Here is a 22,163-nt window from a genome sequence, read left to right as displayed (position 1 = left end):
CCTGGACTTGGCTCTGTAGTGTACATGGCATACAAAATTATATAGTATATCCAATGATGTAATGTAATTTATAATAGTATCACAACCATTATTTCTGGTGGCCTCCCACTATTTTGTTTTAAAGGTGTTTTCAGTGATTTCACCAACAATGTGAAGGGAAACTGATTTGACTACCAATCCTCCACGTCATTGTTTCTCTCATGTAGCAGCACATGAAGTCTTATTTATCTCCAGATCTGTAGACTCACAAGTGAAGCATTGGATTAGTGGGGAAACATATGATGCTATATGGTTATTGCTAGTTAATCTTCTGATATCTAGAAAATGTAAATATTTCTCTGATTGGATTGAAACAGTCACCCAGTCTGCTGCACTAGAAATGTCTCTGTTCCTACTGCAAAGCAGGAGGATGAGTCCAAACTACTGACCTGACCTAACATTACAGCGATAGCTGAGCATTTTCTAAACGATTCAAATCGGTCTAAATAAATAAATAAAATATATATATTATTATTAATTCTAAACTATTTTTCTATTATACCTTTTTTTCTTAACAATAATCAAATAATTCAACACTCAGCTGCCCACCTCCTTCCTCAGGGGCCACTTGGACATGTTCAGGTGGGGAGGGGTGAGAGGGAATGTCTGGCAGTATCTACTTCTTCTGCTCTAGTTTCTGTTCGGAACATGCGTGATTTAATTTTTTTATTTTTTCTAGCAGAGCTGCTTGCTAATTGTTTGTCTGCATTAATTATTTGACTAAAATTGTGAAATGAATAAAATCCAGAGTTTTATTCAGAAATATGAGCCAATATGGGGAGCAAAGTGAGCTAGCTTATATGAACAAAGTTTAGAAGAGACAACAAGCTGAAGTTCCACAACTTTCCATCAGACGAACTGACCGACCACCTCGCCTCTGAAAGAACTGGGTGACGTACTGTCAACCCATCTGTTCTCTCTCCAGCGTCAGCTTTTTTTCTTTTCGTTTTAAGCTTCCTAACTTTTGAGGCATGCTGCCGTCTAAGCATCCACTCGCTGTCTGTCTGTTAGAGATGTGACGTTCATGAACGAATCGATTCTTTTGAACGACTCTTTTAAATGAACGATGGGAATCGATTCACAGCTGTGAGCCGTTCATTTGTGAGCCATTCTTTTTATATACAAATTTCTGACACTGTCTTCATCAAATCAAATCAAATCAAACTTTATTTATACAGCACTTTTCATGCCATAGGCAACACAAAGTTCTTCACATGATTAAAAACATAAGAATAAAAACACTCAATGAAATCTTTCACACAGTCATACGCACACACGTATACACACACACACCAAGCCCAACCCCCCCCCTTTCAGCTAAAAATGACTGACTTAATGAATAAATAAATGAATAAATAAGTAAATAAGAAGTAGTACAGTTGAGTAAAATGAAAATAAAATAAATAAAATGTGACATCATTGAAGTCTGATGTCCAACACGCTCCGTTCATGTGAAGCATCTATGGGCAGAGAGTATTGTTTGGTAAACAAATACTGTGAGTTCTATCCAAAACATTTACTAGAATTTGCACTGACTGCTCAGGTTTATCCTTTTTATCTATATTTTTCCTATAATTACTTAATCTTGTATAGTAGATTTTATATAGGTACATATTTTGATTGTTTGTCATTCTTATATATTGTGAAATTTTGTAAGATATTGTGAGAACGAGCCAGTCTTTTGAATGTCGCTTTGAAAGGAACGGCTCCTCAAGATCCGGCTCCCTTCAAAGAGCCATAAATCCCATCTCAACTGTCTGTTGCGCTGCTTCAGGGGCACGCTGAGTACTCGGTCATATCTCGGCCATGCTTGGTGCAACGTACGTGGACATTTTTACACATGTTCCTCGACTACTCACGAGTGGCTCCTGCGATTTTCAGCTCAATCCGTGCAGAAATACCCCAGTAATGGCCCTGTGTTCACTCCCCCGCCTTCCCTTATGGCAAGCCAAAGCGGTCAAAATCCGCCACTTTTTTGGCGCATTTGAAATAAAACGCCGTTAAATACGCCGTTTTGTGGTAAAAAAAAAGAACAAAAACGTCGTTAAAAGCGTCCTTTTATGTGGCAAAAACAGCGTAAAATATGCTGTTTCTTAAAGCTTCTTGCGCTTTTTACGGCGCTTTGTATTTAACATTTGTATTTATTTTTTTTTTTAATCTGCTTTTCTCTCTCTTTTTTTTCTGTAGTTGAGTTATAGTAACACACAAATTTACCTGTTGTGGGATTAATAAGGTTTTATCTTATATGTTATGCTGTTCTTCTTTAAGTACAATATACTATAGTAAATATAGTAGAAAATACACATTTTTATCTATAATATTAAATATAGACATTATTAATTTAGTCTGTGTCATTGTAATCAATAGGTTGGTGCTCAGTGTGGTTTCAGACAATATTGTACGTATGTCAACATCTGTGAAGAAAGAATTCTCTTTCTTTCTTTCTTTTTCTTTAGAAAAGATAAAACAGATTTGATCAATATCTGAATCTATATCCTGGCAGTGCATTTGAATATGACTGGAGATGTAAGCACACAAGCAGACCACATGGTTACTGGATCAATGCAGACCGCCCTTCAGCAGAGATCAGTGATGAACTGGAGTGGTCTGCTCTTATTCTTTACTGATTGGATGATCACTGTTCAATTTTACTGGCTGTACAAAAAAGGGGCTGGGATAATTAAAATACAACAAAACGGCGCTTTTTACGCACGTTTTAGTTGCACAAAATGCCGTTTTTAACGCGCGTTAAAGTGCAACAAAACTGCGCTTTTTATGCGCGTTCATTGAACACCGCAAAAAGCGGAGTTTAATGACCACCAAAAACGTCATATTTTTCGGCGTTTACCGAAGCTTTAAGAAACGGCGTATTTTACGCTGTTTTTGCCACATAAAAGGACGCTTTTAACGCCGTTTTTTTTTACTACAAAACGGTGTATTTAACGTCGTTTTATTACAAACGCGCCAATAAAGTGGCGAATTTTGACCACTTTGGCTTGCCATAGTACTTGCTCAGTGTGGTTTCAGACAATAATGTATGTATGTCAACATCTGTGAAGAAAGAATTCTCTTTCTTTCTTTCTTTCTTTCTTTCTTTCTTTCTTTCTTTTTTTTAAGAAAAGATAAAACAGATTTGATCAATATTTGAATGTGAGCACACAAGCAGACCACATGGTTACTGGATCAATGCAGACAATCCTTCAGCAGAGATCAGTGATGAACTGGAGTGGTCTGCTCTTATTCTTTACTGATTTGATGATCACGGTTCAATTTTACTGGCTGTAAAAAAAAGGGGGGCTGGGATAATTATAATACAACAAAACGGCGCTTTTTACACGCGTTTTAGTTGCACAAAACGCCGTTTTTACGCACGTTCATTAAACGCCGCAAGAACTTTGACCACTTTGGCTTGCCATATTCCCTCGCCCTCTCCCCGCAGCAGAGCGCTGCAATCCCCGCCAGCGTCCGCTCTGTCATCCGCTGATCCGCGGTCGACCAACTTGGGCTCTTAACGACCTAACCACTGGTCAGAAAATTCTGAAAAATTCTACACGTGTTCCTCAACATGCAAAGAGTCTGCAACACCGATTTCAGCTCGATTCGTGGAGAAATGAGCCGGTTTTGGCCGCGTGTCTCTCGCGAATTTCTCTCGGAGCTTTTCTACAATTCGCTCCACAGGACAGCCCTGAAAAACTACACACATGTTCCCCAATGTCCTAGGAGTAGATCCTGCCATTTTCAGCTCTATCCGTGCAGAAATGCCTGCCCTATGGCGCCTAAACGCGGGCCAATCCACCCCGGCGTTCGTCAGCGTTCGGAAATTACCCCGCAATGGTGCCGTACCCGAACCTGAAAAGATGCTGCACAGTCTTACAGGAGTACGGTGCAATTCTATCAGTCATGGCGCAGTCATACTCTAAACTAGAGTCACCAATTCGGTACCAGATTTCCATGGCAAACCCTCCTACATGAGCTCCAATTTTGAAGAAATTCAGACCAAGTACAGTCCAGTTATAACACTTGAAAACAGGTGTACACGGCGAAGACTTATCATTGAGAGTCAGGTCGAGTTCAAGTACACGGCTAATAACTGGGGTCATACTTGGATCTACAAAGCTGAAACTTCAGACTTAGACTCCTGAAGGTCCACTGGGTCTGTCATATCAATTTCAGCTCAATCTGTCCAGAAATGACCAAGTTATAACACGCTGTACCCGAACTCCACCTGTCTCCCAATAATAAAATCTTACACAAGTACACATTAATTTCAAAAGACCATAACTTCCACAAATGTGAACCAAAATGGGTGAAAATCAAAACTGTGGGACCTTGTAGCATACCTGACAAGTGTTCGAAGTTTGAAGAAAATCGGACCAAGTACAGTCCAGTTATGGCACTCGGAACATAAATGTGTACACGCGTAAGACCCTATTATTGCACCCTCAGGTCGGGTTCGTGTACTCGATCATAACCGGGTCATACGTGCACGTAGAAAGCTGAAATTCCAGACACAGACTCCTGAGGGCACACTGACACTGATACACCAATTTCAGATCGATCTGTCCAAAAATGAGCCCGCAATAGCTCCCGTCCTTCCACCAACGCTCCCGAATCTTTAAAGATGGCCGCCGCGAGTTTTTCGGCCCATTACTCGCGAACGCCTTGCCCTAGGAAGATGAAAATCGCAGGGCATGTCCGTCGAGGTCACCCGTGTGTGTCCTGCGAGTTTCAGCCCGATCCATTTCGAAATGAATATCAGAATATCTATTTGCCACAATTTGGAAACATGGCTGAGTAGATTAGCAGAAGAAGACGAAGTGTTAATGAGGAGGCACTGAGGTGTGGAGGACTGATGCATCAGGACTTTAGCAGGGCCTAGAAGTGTCCAGCCTAGGCGGGTTTTAAGAGCCACTGGACCTCCAGGTCGTCCTAAATGTACCGGCTCGACTGGAGTGAGAAGGTGAGGGTAGTCTGAACCAATAAGAAGCAGTGGCTGTGCTCGACTGAAGGAGTGAAGTGGGAGACCTCTGAGATGACGGTAAGTTTGTTGTAAGGTCTCAACGGGGTGAGAGTGGATAGGCCAAGGTCTGCTGCCGTAAAGGCATTATGAATGCAAAACCTTCTTTGAGGACTAGTTGTGGAGGATATAAAGAAGGATACTGATTTTCCTGACACTGTCTTGACATCCTGACAGATAGTCCTAAGTGCTAGGTTCTCTCGCTGTCCCTGAAGTTGTTACTCTTGGGCGGCACTTTGGAGAATGATCGTGCGCTCAGAGCCATCATCGACTTTGGCATAAGTTTCAAGTCTCTGCTTGCCACTGTAGAGGAAGACTTTGACAATCTTCAGCAAAACGCAGCTACTCCTCATAGCTGGGTCCAGATAGTAAGTAACTGGCTGCACAGTCTCTGGGGGTGGTCGCTCTGACCTGTTAACTGTAGTCAGATTGACTTCATGTAATATTTCAAGGTGAGTCTGATTACATTGTTGGCACTTAGCTTTGATGTAGCATTGTGCAGCTTGGTGATTTCTACCACATCTCCAACAACGCTTCTCCGTTCTGATCCAAGCTACTTTTTGGTCTGTGGTGAACTTCTTGAACTCTGGACACTGGTTGAAATAGTGTTGGACATTATCACAATAAGGGCAGTATTTCTTGGGTTTCTCCCATTTGGGCTGATGCTTACCTGATGTGAATGGCTCAGATGGCTTGAGAGTGGGCTCTGATCCAAGCAGTACTGTAGTAGGACGTACACCTGATTTCACCTGCTTGGGCTTGACTCTCTGACGCTCATCTCGAAATGACTGTGTGTGAGACGGTTGTGAGTCATCATCCTGAACCCTGACTTCATATTCGAGCCACTTTGAAAAGTGCACCAAAGTTGGAATGGGAGTGCTGATGGGGTCAATGATACATTTGAATTGGGCTCTGAGTTTGTGTGGTAGCTTTGACAAAAGGCGTGAGGTGTGTGATCCACACTCCAACTCAGTCTTTCCATCCTTTCCCAGCTGCTCTAGCATCCCGACGAGGGCTCTGAGTGCAAAGAGGCGAAACCCACGGCTATCACCACTCCTGACTGGTGGTTCAGCTAAGACCTCATTGATGCGCTGCAGAGCTAATTTGTGAGGCTGCCCATACAGTTCAGTGAGAGAAGCCATAGTCTTTGTGTAGGGAGTTGGACTATTGCTATAGGAGTCTGCTATGAGCAGGGCATCCTCCAGTTTGAGGTGATCAACAAGTATCTGATACTTGAAGCACTCTGTTGCATCTTTAGGCAAGATATTGTCCAGCGCTATTTTGAGGCGGGCAAACTGTCGAGGGTCGTCCTCAGAAGTGAGGAATATGAGGCTTTAGCCCTCTGTACACAGTCTCTGTTGAAGGCAGTTCAGATGTGAGTGTGTATGGCTCTGCATACTGTGGGGTGGCCATGAATCCTGATTCCTCAGGGGGAGGATATGACACTGGAGGTGGCGGTGGAGGTAGTGGCTCATCAGATGGTGGAATAGGAACTGCCTCAGGCCATGGCAAGTACTCTGGCTCAGCCATTTGTTGACTGGAATATGGATTGGGAGTGGATGTATGTTCTGGAGGATAAGAGGGCATATATGAGACAGTACTGTCATCGAATTGCACAGAATGTCTTTCAGTGGGACGGGGAGGCTGAGGAGCTGATCTCAGTGAAAGGGTGATGAATAGACTTTGCATGTCCCGTCTGAGTTGTTTATTTTCCTCCTTGATTTCCAGTAGAGCTGATAGGACTGCTTCTGAGCTGACAGTTTGATGTGCTGGTCTCTCTGGAGTAAAGAGCGGAGCAGGAAGTTGAGCACTGGCTCCCTCGGTGGAGTGGTCATAGAGTGTATTTGAAGGGAGCTGACGTGTTGGGAGAGTCACCTGAAAGTCGTCAAGGTAGCGAGGCTGACGAACATCACGGCAAGGACGAGCCATTGTTACTTTGAGGAAATTGAGAATCAGGCTCGAAGGACCGTGTGAAGGAGGTGTTGATATATGAACCAAACTTGTGACCTCTAAAGAACTGTATAGGAAGCTGATTTATATCCTCAATCTCCCACAAAATGAACAGTTTAACCAAGTACCAAAAGAGATTAGCTTGAACAGAAACTTAACAATACACAATACTTTAGGAATGGACCGTGCAATAAAGGAGGCAAACTTACAGTCTCATGGACGCATAAACACTTCGGAAATGAAAACCAAATGACCAGAATGGGACTAATGACGGGAGAAGTCACTGGCCTTCCATGGCTGCTACCTGTTGACTGATGAGGGCAGTGGTCGAACAGAGGAGAGAGACGTGGATTGGTTGAGCAGAATGTAGTGATGCCCCGTAGCAAAGGAAATTAGTATTATGGGATAGAGAGTGTAAAAAAAAGCATAACTATTATGGGATGCCGATGCATTCAAAGTGTCCCGAAACAAGTAAAACTGAAACCTTGTCAACACCCTCCTTATCTTTAAAACATGGGGCTCGGCTACAACCTGATCCTTCCATACCTGTGGAGACAGTACTCCTAGCCGTAGGGGAACAGGTTGGTCATGCAAACCTTGTTTATGCCTCCAGGATGAATAAAGGTGTGGTGGTTTTTCTGAAGGAGGAGCGACTTGTGTCTGAGCTAATAGCTAGCGGCGTCTCGCTGCTTGAGGTGCTGTCCAGCCGGGTTACGATATCCGGGGTTCCACCCTTTTAATCCTAATGAGACACTGGAGCGGGAGCTGCAGCGTTTCGGTAAAATAGCGAGTGCTTTCCGCTCAGTTGGTCTGGGCTGTAAGAGTGAGAAACTGAAACATGTTCAGTCTCTCAGGAGGCAGGTGTTTATGTTCCTAAACTCTCCATCACAGTCTGTGGAGGTTTCCTTCAGAGTTAAGCACGGTGACAGGCACTACATGGTCTATGCCAGTACAGGGAGCATGAAGTGTTTTGAGTGTGGAGGTGTGGGACATAAGCGAGCTTTCTGCCCACATAAGTCAGCTGAAGAGTCAGCTGGGTACTGTGGTGGAGTGTGTGGGGCAATCTGTAGAGGTTCCTGCAGACCCTGCTGTGTGTCAGGAGGAGGAGGGAGGCCCAGGAGAGGGGCGTGACAGACAGGTGAGTGGTGACAAGTATGATGAACACACTGATTTTCTGAGTGTGAGTGTTCCAGCTGAGGACAGGAGTGAGGCTGAGGGGAACGTCAGGAGTAGTGAGCAAGCTTCTGATGCAGCCTCTGTGTCTGATGCTGGAGAAAACATGGATTATGATACTGACTCTGACTGTACATCTGTTGCCGGTTCACAATCTTCTAGTGGGGATTTTTATACTTTGGAGGAAATGAATGATTTCCTGGAGGAAACTTTTGGGAATTCTGTGCGAGTGTCTGAGTACTTTCGTGATGGCGAGAAGTTTGTTAATAGCGCGAGGACTGTACTGAAGGTGGTTGGTGTGGACTTGCTGGATGAAAAGAAACAGTTCCGTCTGAGTAAACACATGAAAAGTATTTGAAAACAGCTAAAAGCCAGTAAAGATCAAAGTGCTAAACGACTAAAACTCTCAAAGTATAATCATCGTGCTTCACTGGGTGATCTTCCTTTTATTGGTTTCTACTTCTGTCATCTTTATTTCGCTCCTCCGCGTGCAGAAGGTGAAGGAGGGCTCCTTGAACATAAATGGAGGGAGGGATCGTCAAAGGAGGGCGGTTGTTTTAGAAACAATCACTCAGAAAGGCTTGGGTAATAGATTTGTTGCGGAGAATGAGGTAGACTGGGGTCTGTGGTGGAAAGGCCTGTACATCTTGTCTCATGGAACAAACTTCTCTGCCGGAGTTGCTGTCCTTTTCTCGCCAGCTCTTAATATTAACATCACTTCCACCACAGAGCTGGTTGCAGGCAGAGTTTTGGTAGTTAGAGCAGAAATTCAGAATTTTTCCTTCTGTTTTCTTAATATATATGCTCCAAACCTGGGAGCTGATAGGCTTGTCATTTTTAACCAAGTCAGGACCTTTCTGAAGCAGTGTGATCAGAGTGACTGTGTAGTGATGGGGGGAGACTGGAACTGTACTGTTAATTTTGGTTTGGATAGGAAGGGATTAGAACCTCATCTCCAGTCATCCACTGCTCTATCCTTGCTGCTCTCAGAGCAGAGCCTGGTAGATGCCTGGAGGGTTAAAAACCCACAGAAGAAGCAGTTCACCTGGGTCAGGGTGGTGAGTGGGGTTAGGAGCGCAGCTAGGCTGGACAGGTTTTACTTAACAGACAGTTTTAGAAACAGACTACTTACCAGCTTATCTACCCTGTAGGTTTTGCTGACCATCACTTAGTCACCCTGGACCTCCAGGTTTCTCCTACTACTAGGTGCAGCTCTTACTGGCATTTTAATATCATGTTGCTACAGGTCAGTTTCTTCTGCCAGAAGTTGCTCAGAGCGTGCGCCCACCAGCTCGCCCCCACCTTTAACAGGATCTTCAACCTCTCCCTGGATCAGGCAGTCATCCCACACTGCCTCAAATCTTCCATAATAGTCCCGGTGCCGAAGAAGTCTCCCATCACCAGCCTGAACGATTACCGACCGGTGGCCGTCACTCCGGTAATCATGAAGTGCTTTGAGAGACTTCTTCTTCAGCACATCAAGGACCATCTCCCCCCAGACTTCGACTCCCACCAGTTTGCATACCGCGCGAACAGATCCACTGAGGACGCCATGGCTGTAGCTCTACACTCTGCGCTGAACCACCTGGAGCAGCAGCAGAGCTACGTCCGGATGCTCTTTGTGGATTACAGTTCTGCGTTCAACACAATAATCCCGGACAGACTATGCACAAAACTGGACACTGTTGGCCTCCCCCCTCTCACATGTGCCTGGATAAAGGACTTTCTAACAGACCGACCCCAGACTGTGAGACTAGGTCCCCACCTCTCCTCCACCCGCATGCTGAGCATCGGCTCCCCACAGGGCTGTGTGCTGAGCCCCCTCCTGTACTGCCTCTACACCCACGACTGCAGGCCGGCCCACAATAACAACCTCATCGTCAAGTTCGCTGACGACACTACAGTGGTCGGACTCATCTCCGGGGGTGATGGGGCTGCCTACAGGGAGGAGATCCTGAAGCTGGCTACTTGGTGTTCTGAGAACAATCTCGCTCTCAACACCAAGAAAACCAGGGAGATTATCATCGACTTCAGGAGGTTCAGCACAGACCCAGCCCCCCTCTACATAAACGGTGAGTGTGTGGAGAGGGTCCACACCATCAGGTTTCTTGGTGTCATCATCTTGGCCGACATCTCCTGGTCAGAGAATATCACGTCAATCACTAAGAAGGCTCAGCAGCGGCTACACTTCCTGAGAGTCCTCAGGAAGCACAAACTAAACTCCAACCTGCTGCTGACCTTCTACCGCTCATCCATCGAGAGCCTGCTCACATACTGCATCACAGTATGGTACGGCAGCTGCACTGTAGCAGACAGGGAGAGGCTACAGAGAGTTGTAAAGACAGTACAGAAGATCATTGGCTGTCCTCTCCCCTCCCTGGTGGACATTTACAGCTCCCGCTGCCTCAGCAGAGCCAGAAACATCATAAATGACAGCTCCCACCCTGGCTCTGATCTGTTTGCCCTGCTGCCCTCTGGGAGGCGCTACAGGTGCATCAGGACTAAAACAAACAGACTCAAAAACAGTTTCTTTCCAAAAGCAATAACTGCCCTAAACTCCTGTAGGAATTCAAATCTGAAATACTCTGGACACTAACGACATGTGCAATACATTCTGTCATGTGACATATACAACATATCATGATACGTGCAACAATACTCTGAATGTGCAATATATTTTTTGATTTGAATATGTTTACATTGTAATTTATATATTTTCAGCTCGAACACTATACACATGTATAGTATACAGGTATATACAATTCATACTTATATCTGCAAATAACTCGAGTGTGCACATCTGTTTATTTCTGTAAATATTTTATACCTTAGATCTTTTATTTATTTATTTATCTTCTATACTGCTCTCTTTGCACTGACATTGGGGTTGGCTTAATCTCATTGTATATTTGTATAATGACAATAAAAGGCATTCTATTTCAGGACTTCTGGGGGTTCTGGAAGGGGGAAGAAAGGGGATTTCCAGTCTCTAAGTCAGTGGTGGGAAGTGGGTAAAGCCCAAATCAGGGTCTTCTGTCAGCAGTACACTAGTCACTCTACAGTTAGAATTAAAAAGGTCATTAGTGAGTTAGAAAAAGAAATTCAGAGTCTGGAAGACAGTATTTTAGTTTCAAACATCACTGGCAGTGATACCCTTCACCAGAAGAGGAAAGAGCTGAGTTCTTTCCTCCATGAAAGAGCTATGGGAGCTCTGGTCAGATCCAGGTTCACCACAGCTAGAGACATGGACGTTCCCACCTCTTTCTTCTTCAACCTGTCTCTCAGAGGAAGCAGATGACCTGTCTTAGCCTCCCTGATGGCTCCTTGACCAAGGACCGGGTGATGATGAGGCAGCATGTTGTGTCCTTCTACAGCGCCCTCTACAGTCAGGAGGAATGTCATAGCGAGTGTGTGGATGAACTGCTGGAGGGGCTTCCTCAGCTGAGCTCTGCAGATAAAACTCTTCTGGAGGTCCCCATCTCTCTTGAGGAGCTGACTACTGCAGTTGGCCAGATGACTTCAGGCTGGGCTCCAGGGCTGGATGGACTACCTCCTGATTTTTATAAACACTTTTGGAGTTTCCTGGGAACAGACTTGTGGGAGGTGCTAAAGGAATGTTCCCAGAATGGACTTTTGCCTTTTTCCAGCAGTCACGCTGTTCTTTCGCTGCTACCTAAAAAAGGAGATTTGACTTTACTTAAAAACTGGAGACCTGTTGCTTTGGTGTGTACAGACTATAAACTGTTATCCAAAGTTCTTGCTAACAGATTGAAGCACATTTTGGGATCGATCATTTACAGGGACCAGTCGTATGGAATACCGGACAGATCAGTCATGGACAACCTTTTTCTGATGAGGGACTTGTTTGACGTTTGTAAACTGTTTGGTTGTAGGTTTTATTTCTCTGGATCAGGAGAAGGCGTTTGATCGAGTTGATCATGGTTTTCTCTTTTCTGCTTTAAGAGCATTTGGTTTTGAGGATGGTTTTGTTTCCTTACTGACTATGATGTATAAAGATGTTTTTTGTTTGATTTAAGTGGGGGGTGAGCTGTCCAGTCAAGGTTCAGAGAGGGATCAGACAGGGATGTCCGCTGTCTGAACAACTGTACACCATCGCTATTGAGCCACTTTTACACCGCCTGCGCTCCCAGTTATCAGGTCTTTTGTTGCCGGGCTGTCTCACCACCCCTCTCTGGTTGTTTCTGCTTATGCTGACGACATCATGGTGTTGGTCAGGAATCAGGGGGATGTGGATTGTCTTAAGAGCAGTCTGGACTTGTATGCTCGGGCTTCTTCAGCCGAAGTCAACTGGAGCAAGAGTGAGGCTGTACTGGTTGGACAGTGGGCTGACAATCCCATTCCTATGCTACCTGAACGCCTCAGTTGGGGGTGTTTATTTGGGGAGTGAGGGTTTTCAGAAAAAAAATTGGGAGGGTGTCATGGAGAGAGTGTGTGCTAGGTTGGCCAACTGGAGGTGAGTGCTGCCCCAGCTGTCCTACAGGGGTAGGGTTCTAGTGGCTAATAATTTGGTTGCCTCGACCCTCTGGCACAAACTGATTGTGCTACCACCACCGGAACGCATGCTTGAGGACGTACAGAGAACACTTGTGGACTTTTTCTGGTCTGGGCATCATTGGCTGAGAGCGGCGGTCCTGTATGTCCTGGTCCAGGAGGGGGGACAGGGCCTGATTGACATCATCTCTCGTGTGACAGCCTTCAGACTACAGACAGCCCAGAGACTGCTCTATAGTTTTGGATCGCCATGGATCGACACCGCCTGTTTGTTGCTGAGGAAGGCGGGGGGCTTCGGCTACGACAAACATTTGTTCCTGCTCCAACCACAGTCTCTGGACCTGACGGGCTTGACACCTTTCTACGGGTCAGTGTTGCAGGCATGGCAGGTCTTTTCCTTCGAGTGGGAGCCTGTCTGTACTCCTGGGTTCTGACTGTTTGAGGAGCCCCTGCTTGGAAACAAACTGTTTTCTTCTCCGATCCTCACATCTGTCACTCTACGGTCCCGGATAAAGGAGGCAGGCTATGTCAAACTGCCACCTACTGAAGTCCTTGGTTTCTAGTCTGACCGGTCTGCCGCGGATACACTCGGACAGATTGCTTAGCAGGTTGGTACAAGAGGTCTGTGCTTCTTTACCAGAACCACTGAGAGCATTTGCTGAGAACTGCACTCTGTCTGACCAGTGGGATGATGAGTACGAGTATGTTTTCCCCTCTCTGGTAGTTTCTCCTGCCATAGAGCAGTGGCAGGAAAACCAAGACCTTTTACTGACTTTTCAGGCACCAGAGCTGGGTGAGTTCGAAGGGCTGGGAAAGAGGGCCCTCTACCTTATTAGCATGAAGGTTTCAAACCTACGCTCTCTGGCGGCTGTCAGGGGGTCGAGGTGGACTGAGTTTTTTGGCTCTGGGGCGTCCCCTAAAGTCTGCTGGCGGTCCCTGTACAAACACCCATTGATAAACGGTCTGGTGACCTTCAGTGGAGGGTTGTGCACGGGGCCATAGCCACCAACAGCTACCTGGCACACCTTGATCCTAACACAGGGCCTGGGTGTCCCTTTTGTTTCCAATTAGAAACGGTTCATCTTTTTGTTCAGTGTTCATGGCTGATGGGTTTGTTTGAGCTTTTGAGGGGTTTGGTTCAAAGGTTTGGAAAACAGTTCTCTTTCAGCTTTTTTGTTTTTGGTCCTCGGTACTCGGCATGCAAAAAATCTGTTCACTTACTGTTAAATTTAATTTTCGGTGAGGCTAAGTTAGCCATTTGGAAGACCAGAAGGAACAGGATCAAAGGTCAAGGGTCAGAGGAGGTCCTCCTGGTTTTCACCACCATCTATCTATCTATCTATCTATCTATCTATCTATCTATCTATCTATCTATCTATCTATCTATCTATCTTAGATTGAGCTTGTTCATTTCTTCATGGTTGTAATGTGTGATACTGGTCATTTGTCTACGCATTTTTTGCTGTCTTGTGTCTAATTGTGATTGCTTTATGATTGCTTTTACATTTTGGTTATGTGTGTCTCTTCATGGTCACGATGCATCAGCCATTATTCTTTGTTTCACATGGGTCTTCTTGTCATATGCTTTGCTGTAGCTATTCTTTGATTTGATTAAATCTTTATGGCAATTAAACATGCTATGTTTATTATGTTTGTCTTCTTCTGGAACATATAGTTTTACATTTTTGGGAGAACACTGTGGACCCTCTGACTTGTTAGTCTGAACTTATTCCCATGCATGTGGCATGTTAAATGATCTGTATATACATGTGTCTGCTAAATGCATCAACTCCAAACATCATCAGAATCCTTTATTGATCCCGGAGGAAATTGTGTGCACACAGTCGCTCCATACCAAATAAAGAAAGGATAAGATAAAGATAAAAATCACAATAAGAAAAATCAATAAAATCCCAAATTAGTTACAATATCTATATAAACAGATACGGGATAAATCCTGCCAATGAGTAATATGTACAGTATCATCAAAATGATAAACAGTAAACATGTAAATGTAGTGCAAAGTGTAAATGTATAACAGTGGATGTTGTTGCTCTATGGAGGAGTTGTACAGTTTGAAGGTAAGAATGATTTCCTGTGTCTATCACGGTTCAGCAGATTGGACCCACAAAATGTCAGAGACCTTAGGGTCGGATGAATAAGATTTTATTGTACATAAGAAGGTGTCTCAGGGTTGTTGAATCTGGTCATTGGCAGTTGGCTCGTCTGTGGACGTGGGAGAACACAGGTGAGAACTGAGTAACTGTAGGGCAATGTTTCAGGTATATTATTGATAAAGAGCGAAGGACACAGCAAATCAACTCCCAGCTCTCCCCCCTCACCAGACCCTCTTCTCCATATCACCCAAGGTCTTCAAAGGATGTCTCTATGCCGGTCTGAACCCCAGCGACCACCATCTACCAAGAAATACAGGGCTCCCCCTCCTCATCCTCCTCTTAGATCATCTGTCCTGGCAGAGGATGTGCAGGAGGTTCCCAGAGTAGCAGAATTCACAACAAAGATAACACGCCATGATGCGTTCAGGGTCCTTGCTGTAGTTTTGCTACTACTGAAAGCTGTTCTGAGATCAAGCCTTGACCCAGTAGGATTCCTGTGTTAGTTAGTAAATAAGGAATCGAACACGGTCAGTTTGTGGGGTCAATCGACCTAATCTGTTAACTGTACCTTGTATAACTCAGAATACAACAGAGACTAGTGTAAACTTCATAAAGCTGCTGTACTTAATGTTAGATCTCTGTCCAACAAGTCACTGTTAGTTAATGACTTCATCATTTCTCACAGTTTAGATTTTCTTTTTCTGACAGAAACATGGTTAACAGAAGACACAAGTGCTACAGTTCTTAATGAAACACACCCCCTCATTTTAGTTTTATGAATAAATGTCAAAACGGGAGGAAAGGGGGAGGAGAAGCTGCCTTATTTAAAGATTCATTCCAGTGTAAAGAGATTTCATTTGGTGATTTTACTTCTTTTGAATATCTTAGTTTTATTTTAAGGGGCATTCCTAAAATCCTAATTCTAATCATCTACAGACGTCCAGGACACTGTGTAAATTTTATTGATGAATTTTCTGAATTATTGTCGGTTATCTCTACTGATTTTAATCATTTCATCTTAACTGGGGATTTTAACATTCACATAGATAACATGGCGGATGGCAATGTCAAGGAATTTTGTTCCATATTGGATGTTTGGTTTGTGGCAGCATGTAAAAGAACAGACCAACATTCGAGGTCACATTCTGGACCTGGTTATTTCAAAGGGTGTTGATATTTCTTCTGTTGTGGTCACTGACTCGGCCTTGTCTGACCATTTTTGTATTTTGTTTGATTTACTGATCACTCAGAATGTCCAACCAACCTGCTCCTCGGTTAGGAAGAGGTACATTAATGAAAGAACAAGTGCTAAGTTTGTGGCGGCCATAGCTATGTTACCAACAACCAGTGCAGAGTCCGTTGATGGACTTCTGGACCATTTCAATCTGAAAATCTTGAATGTAATGGATGCTGTTGCACCGATAAGAATCAAGAGCAACTTGAGCAAACAGAAAACACCATGGAGAAACACCACTGTGGTTGCCAGCCTAAAAAGAGAATGCAGAAAAACTGAGCGGAAATGGCGGAAAAATAAACTTCAAATTCACTATGAGCTGTACAAACAAAGCCTGCGTAACTATAACAATGAGCTGTGAAGGCCAGAGAGCTGCATTTATCTGAAATGATTAACAAGAGCGTCAACAATTCTCGCACTCTGTTTGCTATGATTGAAAAACTTACAAATCCTCATATACCGATAAGCCCAGAGCTCCTTTCCACTGAGAAATGCAACCAATTTGCCAACTTTTTTAAGCCAAAAAATAAAAAAAATTAGGCAAAATATTAATTCCACACAGTCACACAAGAAAACTAGCATGTGTCTAAAACCCGGAAATAATTCTGATGTTATGGCGCAATTTAAAATGATCGATTTAAAAATCCTACAAGAAACTGTTTGGACATGATACCATCCGACTTTTTAAAAACAGTTTTTACCTCAGTAGAAAGTGATCTCCTACTGATAGTTAACAGCTCACTGGCATCAGGCATTTTTCCCAAGTCACTAAAGACAGCTGCTATTAAGCCGCTCCTAAAGAAAAGGACTCTAGATGCCTCTATAATGAACAACTATAGACCGTCTCTAACCTCTCTTTTATTTCCAAGATTATTGAAAAAGTTGTATTTCACCAGCTTCATGACTTTTTAAATGAAAGTGGAAATCTTGATAAATTTCAGTCCAACTTCCGACCTCATCACAGCACTGAAACAGCTCTGGTCAAAGTGTTAAATGACATTAGGTTGAATACTGATTCTGGTCAAGTATCAGTCCTGGTTCTGTTGGATCTCAGTGCTGCGTTTGACACTGTAGATCACAGAATCCTGTTGCACAGGCTGGAAAACTGGGCTGGACTTTCTGGAGCGGTCATTTTCATAATTTTGTGGTCTGAAAGCCTAAATAGAATTTTTAGCTTCATCATAATTGCTTTCAATGTTCTTCAGAAGTTGCAGATAATTTTCACCAGGTTCATGGAGTAACACTTTAATAACTGATCCAGACAACATCTTATTGACCATGCTGCGAAAACAAGGTAATATGCATGAAACAAGAAGGATAAAGAGCAGAAATCACAGCAAGAAGATCGCTGGTTCAAGCATCGGCTGCAGGAAGGTTCTGTGTGATGTTTGCATGTTCTTGTGTTTGTATGGGTTCTCTCTGGCTTCTTCCCACAGACCAAAGATTACTTGGTTATTTGATTACTCTAAATTCTACCGGTGAGTGTGAATAGTTGTCTCTCTGAGTTGGCTCTGCGATGGACTGGTGACCTGTCCAGGGTGTACCTTGCCTCTCACCTGCCAAATGCTGGATTAGGGTTCAGCTTCCCCATGACCTTTAATTAGATGAAGCGGTATAGATAATGGATGAATGAATATTGCCAAGAACCTGCAGTCAAGTGACTGATTAGCCCAGTTAGCTGGGCATCTGTCTCCCATGTGGGAGACCAGAGTTGGAGTCCCACAGGGATGAATATTAACACCTTCCAGTTGGGTCTAGAAATTGTCTTAGTCCAGACCCTTAACGCTACTGCCTAACCATTTCAAGTTGCTTTGTACTAAATGTAATTTAAATTTAAGATAGCTTGGGAAATAACTCCATCCTCATCATTAGCAGGGACAAAAAAAACAGCATGAACCAATGCACACACACCCCCAGTAGGAGCAGCCAGTTAATCCTGAGCCATTCTGTTTTGCAGTGCCTGCAATCCATCCTAAATTCCAGCCAAGGCTCCCAGTGTGGTATTTACAAAGCCTCCAAATCTGTAGCTTAATATTTCCACCTGTAATAGCCTGTACCAACCGGTCTTCAGATGGTTGGTGGTTAGAAATTCTCCTCAGAGTGGCAGCTAACAGATGTGACAAAACAACAAATAATCAGAGCCACCGCTCGCCAACAGGCATGAGCAGCAAATGCTTGGGCTGCCGAGTGCCCGTGTTGTACCATAAAGAAACTGATTACTAGTACTATGGTACTACTAAGGTACTGTTTGACCAGTAATATCTTGAATGAAATCAGACCACTTTCATAGATTCTGCATTTTATTGACAAGAAATGTACTGTAATTAATAAAACAATAAGTCATGAACATCAGTGAAAATCAGACTTTGTAAATCAACACATAAATCATAAACTGGACTTTACATTCTAAAAATAAACAAGCATAAGGAAACACATGAGGCCTAAAGAGTGAAGCAGCAATATGCTTTAATATAGTTTCTGATTACAACACCTCTCCTGCAGCTTGTTGAAAATCCGTTAACACACTTGCAAAAGCAGACTTTCTTTGTTAATATGGACATACTGTCACATTTGCGTGTTATGTCGGTTTTATACCAAGAAAAGACAGGACCAGAGACAGAAACTGAGCGACGCCTTTTACTTTATCTGCACAAACAAAAAATAAATAAATAAATAAAAGAAATCTAGATACACCAAATATTATTTAATGTTAACATTATTTAATTATTTAATCTGCTTTCAAGAGGCTGCACAGTTAGCAACGCATCCTCACAGCAAGAAGGTCGCAGGTTCGAACCTCAGGAGCGACGGCCTTTCTGTGTGGAGTTTGCATGTTCTCCTCGTGTATGTGTTGGTTCTCTCCGGGTACTCTGGCTTCCTCCCACCGTCCAAAGACATGCATGTTAGGTTGGTTGCTCTAAATTCTCCCTAGGAGTGAGTGCTGTGTTGGCCCTGTGTTGGACTGGTGACCTGTCCAGGGTGAATCCTGCCTCTCACCTGTTAAAATGCTGGAATAGACTCCAGCTTACCCGCGGCCAGTAATGGACTAAGTGGTACAGAGAATGAATGAATAAATCTGCTTTACAGATATTGTAGAGGTGCAGGGTTAATGTGGTAGCAGGGCCCTTAATCCCTCCCAACTCTTCCCCAGGTGCCAAAACATGGCAGCCCACTGCTCTTTAGTACATCTAAAGATGGATTAAAAGCAGAGCTGAATTTCTCATTTGGGATAAATAAAGGAAAAATGATTGTTATCATGTTGTTGTTGTTAACGTGGCACTATGTAACCTTCCGACCTTTTACTAAGCGTTCCTGAGTCGTTTGAGGGTGCACTGACATTTATAATGCTCATTTGTGGAGCGGTCGCTGCCCAGCAGCATCACGATGCTGAGAAACTGCACTTCACAACTTTTTCTTTGGGATGATGCATGACGTTGCAGCTGAGCTTTACAAACCGACACATCGTGCAGTGGGAAATGTATGCCACCCCAAAAATAATCTCAGATCCATCTTGGCCACCCCAGTGAAAATTTTCTGACTCCACCACTGTGTGGTTGGTATTGCCTCCGCTAGGTGTGGTTGGTTCACCTGCGGATGAGCTGAAATGATAAAAGAGTGGTCATTTGGATCCACGGCTGCACAACGACCCACCCACTTTGGTGAGAGGAACGTATGGATGTATGCTCCGCACAGCCATACAAAATCTGTCTGAGTCAAGGTCCCATAACATCAGGCCTTTGGGTCTGTAGTTTGATAAGTTGTCCACCAGATGGAGGCAAAACCCAAGTGGTTGATACACACTGTCACCAGTAACCACTTAAATTCCAACCTATTATTATTTTCTAAGGGGCAGGTAATACTGTTGATTTCTTCACTGAGTTTAAGATTAGTGGTCCTTATTGGCCCCACCTTCCTTTATAGTCAGGCTTGTCACCACCTGATCCCAGACCTAAACTAAAGTGATCTGTACTTTACAACGTGACAGATGTATCTAGGAAGTTCTTTCCCGTACTTTGACAGCAGTTGGTGTGGGAAGCAATACCTGGACATACCTTTCCACCTGGGTGGGGCACAATTCTTTCCTTTTAAGTTCTTGATCTGGATCCAGTCACCAACTTCAGAGGTCATCAGTGTCCAGCTAAGGTAGAGAGGCATCTGGCATTCTATTAGCATTCAGGACTTCCTTTGTCTTTAACAGTTTTATACTTAATCTTGTTCACATTGTTCTTCTGCTTCTGTTCTTCTTCTATATCTTTGTCTATACATGATTTCAAATGGAGTCAGGCCTGTGTTAGAGTTTTGTTTTATATGCATGTGTAGATTAAACAAATCTTAACAATATATCCATTTTTTTCCCCTGTTTCCTCCATAGTTTTCCTAAGTCTGTCATTTTTATAATGGTATTGTTCCTCTCTACCAGTCCAGATATCAATTAGATATCAATTTCAAAATGAGTTCCATTATCACTTTAGATTTTACTTGGGAAGCCGTATCTTGGGATTATTTGTCTTTGCTATTTTAAGGTTCTTTTAGTGGTTTAGAAATGTTTTAATGGTCTTGGGCCTTCTTATTTATGTGACTTGCTCTTAAATAATAAACCCTCGCGGACCCTGAGGTCCTCTGGTACCGGTCTTTTAGTTGTTCCAAGAGTAAGGACTAAAACCTACAGCAGGGCCTCGTTTCATTATTACGACCCTTATCTGTGGAACAGCCTGCCAGAGAACCTCAGGGCTGCAGAGACTGTTTTTAAAAAGAGGCTCAAGACCTTTTTAGCTTAGCTTTTAACTGCATTTTATTTGTTTATTGATTTTACATAATTTCATTTTATGTTATCTTATTTTATTCTATGTATTACTTTTTACAATGTTATTTTATGAAGTCCTTTATGTGTATTATTTACATGTACATGCATATAAATGTGTATATATAGATAAATATATGTATATATATATATATATATATATATATATATATATATTTATACAGATTTATTCTAGAATGGGGGGGTTACTGCTCTGTTTGTGGATGTGTGCGGATATCTGACTGTGTGTGTGAGAGATAGCGATAAATTTTTTCCTTTTTTTTTTCTTTAATTGCTAAGCTACTTTGATTTTCAGTGTTTGTAGTCTTGTTGTATTTAATATGCATACATTGTTTTTATCATGTAAAGCACCTTGTGTTGTTGTTGGTAGTGAATTTAGAATAGGTTAAACAATATCTGACTCCAATAAAACTTGATCTATTCTGCGCTGTTTGTTGAATCATAAATGAGGAGGATGATGTCAAGGATCAATTTAACAATTTATTAACAGATTAAAGTGATAGTAAAACGGAGAGTTTTAATTTAATACATTTAGCATTGTTTAAATAATGTCAATTAAGACAAAGTTACTGGACAAAATATTTTCAAACTGTTGGAAATTCTGGGTAAGAACAGTTAGTGTAAGGCACATCAATAATTGCTTCATATGTGTGTAACAGGCCTTCTACCAAAACTGGTTTCCACATTGAATGTTATCTTGATTTGGTTCGTCCATACAACAAAAGACCCTGTGCAAAATGACAGAAATCTTTCCATCTTATGTTGGACTTCATTTTTGATGCATCTCTGCAAGTCGCTGATTGTTCACGGCTCTTTCTTTGATAGATGCACAGACCCAGCTTGGAGCATTTCAGCTAGACCACATAAGCATTGAGACAATGTCTGCCTGCTCAAGCAAGACCCCCTGATGTTTTGAGTTTTACCAAATGACCCCTGGTGATTTAAAGGCCTGAGTTATGGTTCATCATTATGGTTGAATTTTTTAAAAAAATGCTGAGTTTGTGCACTATTTCTTTTTATTATTATTTATCATTTTTCCCATCTGAAGTGTTCATTACTGGAGTTCTAATAAATTCAAAGAGAGGCTGAAAATGGTTTAAAAAAGACTTATCCTGAAAAAGCTTCTTTTTTTTTTTTCTATGTTGGGAGTTATTTACCCTCAGTTTAAATCAGCATTCTAATATTTTTAGTAAATTGTCTGTGTGTGTATGTGTGTGTTGAATTTAGAGTAGGTTAAACATTAACATATAATATCTGACTCCAATAAAACTTTACCTATTCAGCATTGTTTGTTTAATC

At 42.8% G+C, this 22,163-nt stretch overlaps 1 long non-coding RNA gene across 1 annotated transcript; it reads left to right on the top strand.

Annotated features, from left to right (window-relative positions):
* The first annotated feature begins 1,044 nt into the window (after window positions 1-1,044).
* On the top strand, window positions 1,045-17,625 carry LOC121646238. Its single transcript, XR_006011590.1, has 4 exons — window positions 1,045-1,054; window positions 8,436-8,441; window positions 12,625-12,631; window positions 17,548-17,625. It is a non-coding gene; the product is annotated as an uncharacterized LOC121646238 (long non-coding RNA).
* The last annotated feature ends 4,538 nt before the right edge of the window (window positions 17,626-22,163 follow it).

This window comes from Melanotaenia boesemani, chromosome 9 (genome assembly GCF_017639745.1).
Source record: "Melanotaenia boesemani isolate fMelBoe1 chromosome 9, fMelBoe1.pri, whole genome shotgun sequence".
Classification (NCBI taxonomy): Eukaryota; Metazoa; Chordata; class Actinopteri; order Atheriniformes; family Melanotaeniidae; genus Melanotaenia; species Melanotaenia boesemani.
The sequence above is the reverse complement of the archived record's forward strand: the minus strand, read 5'-3'. Positions and strand labels throughout refer to the sequence as shown.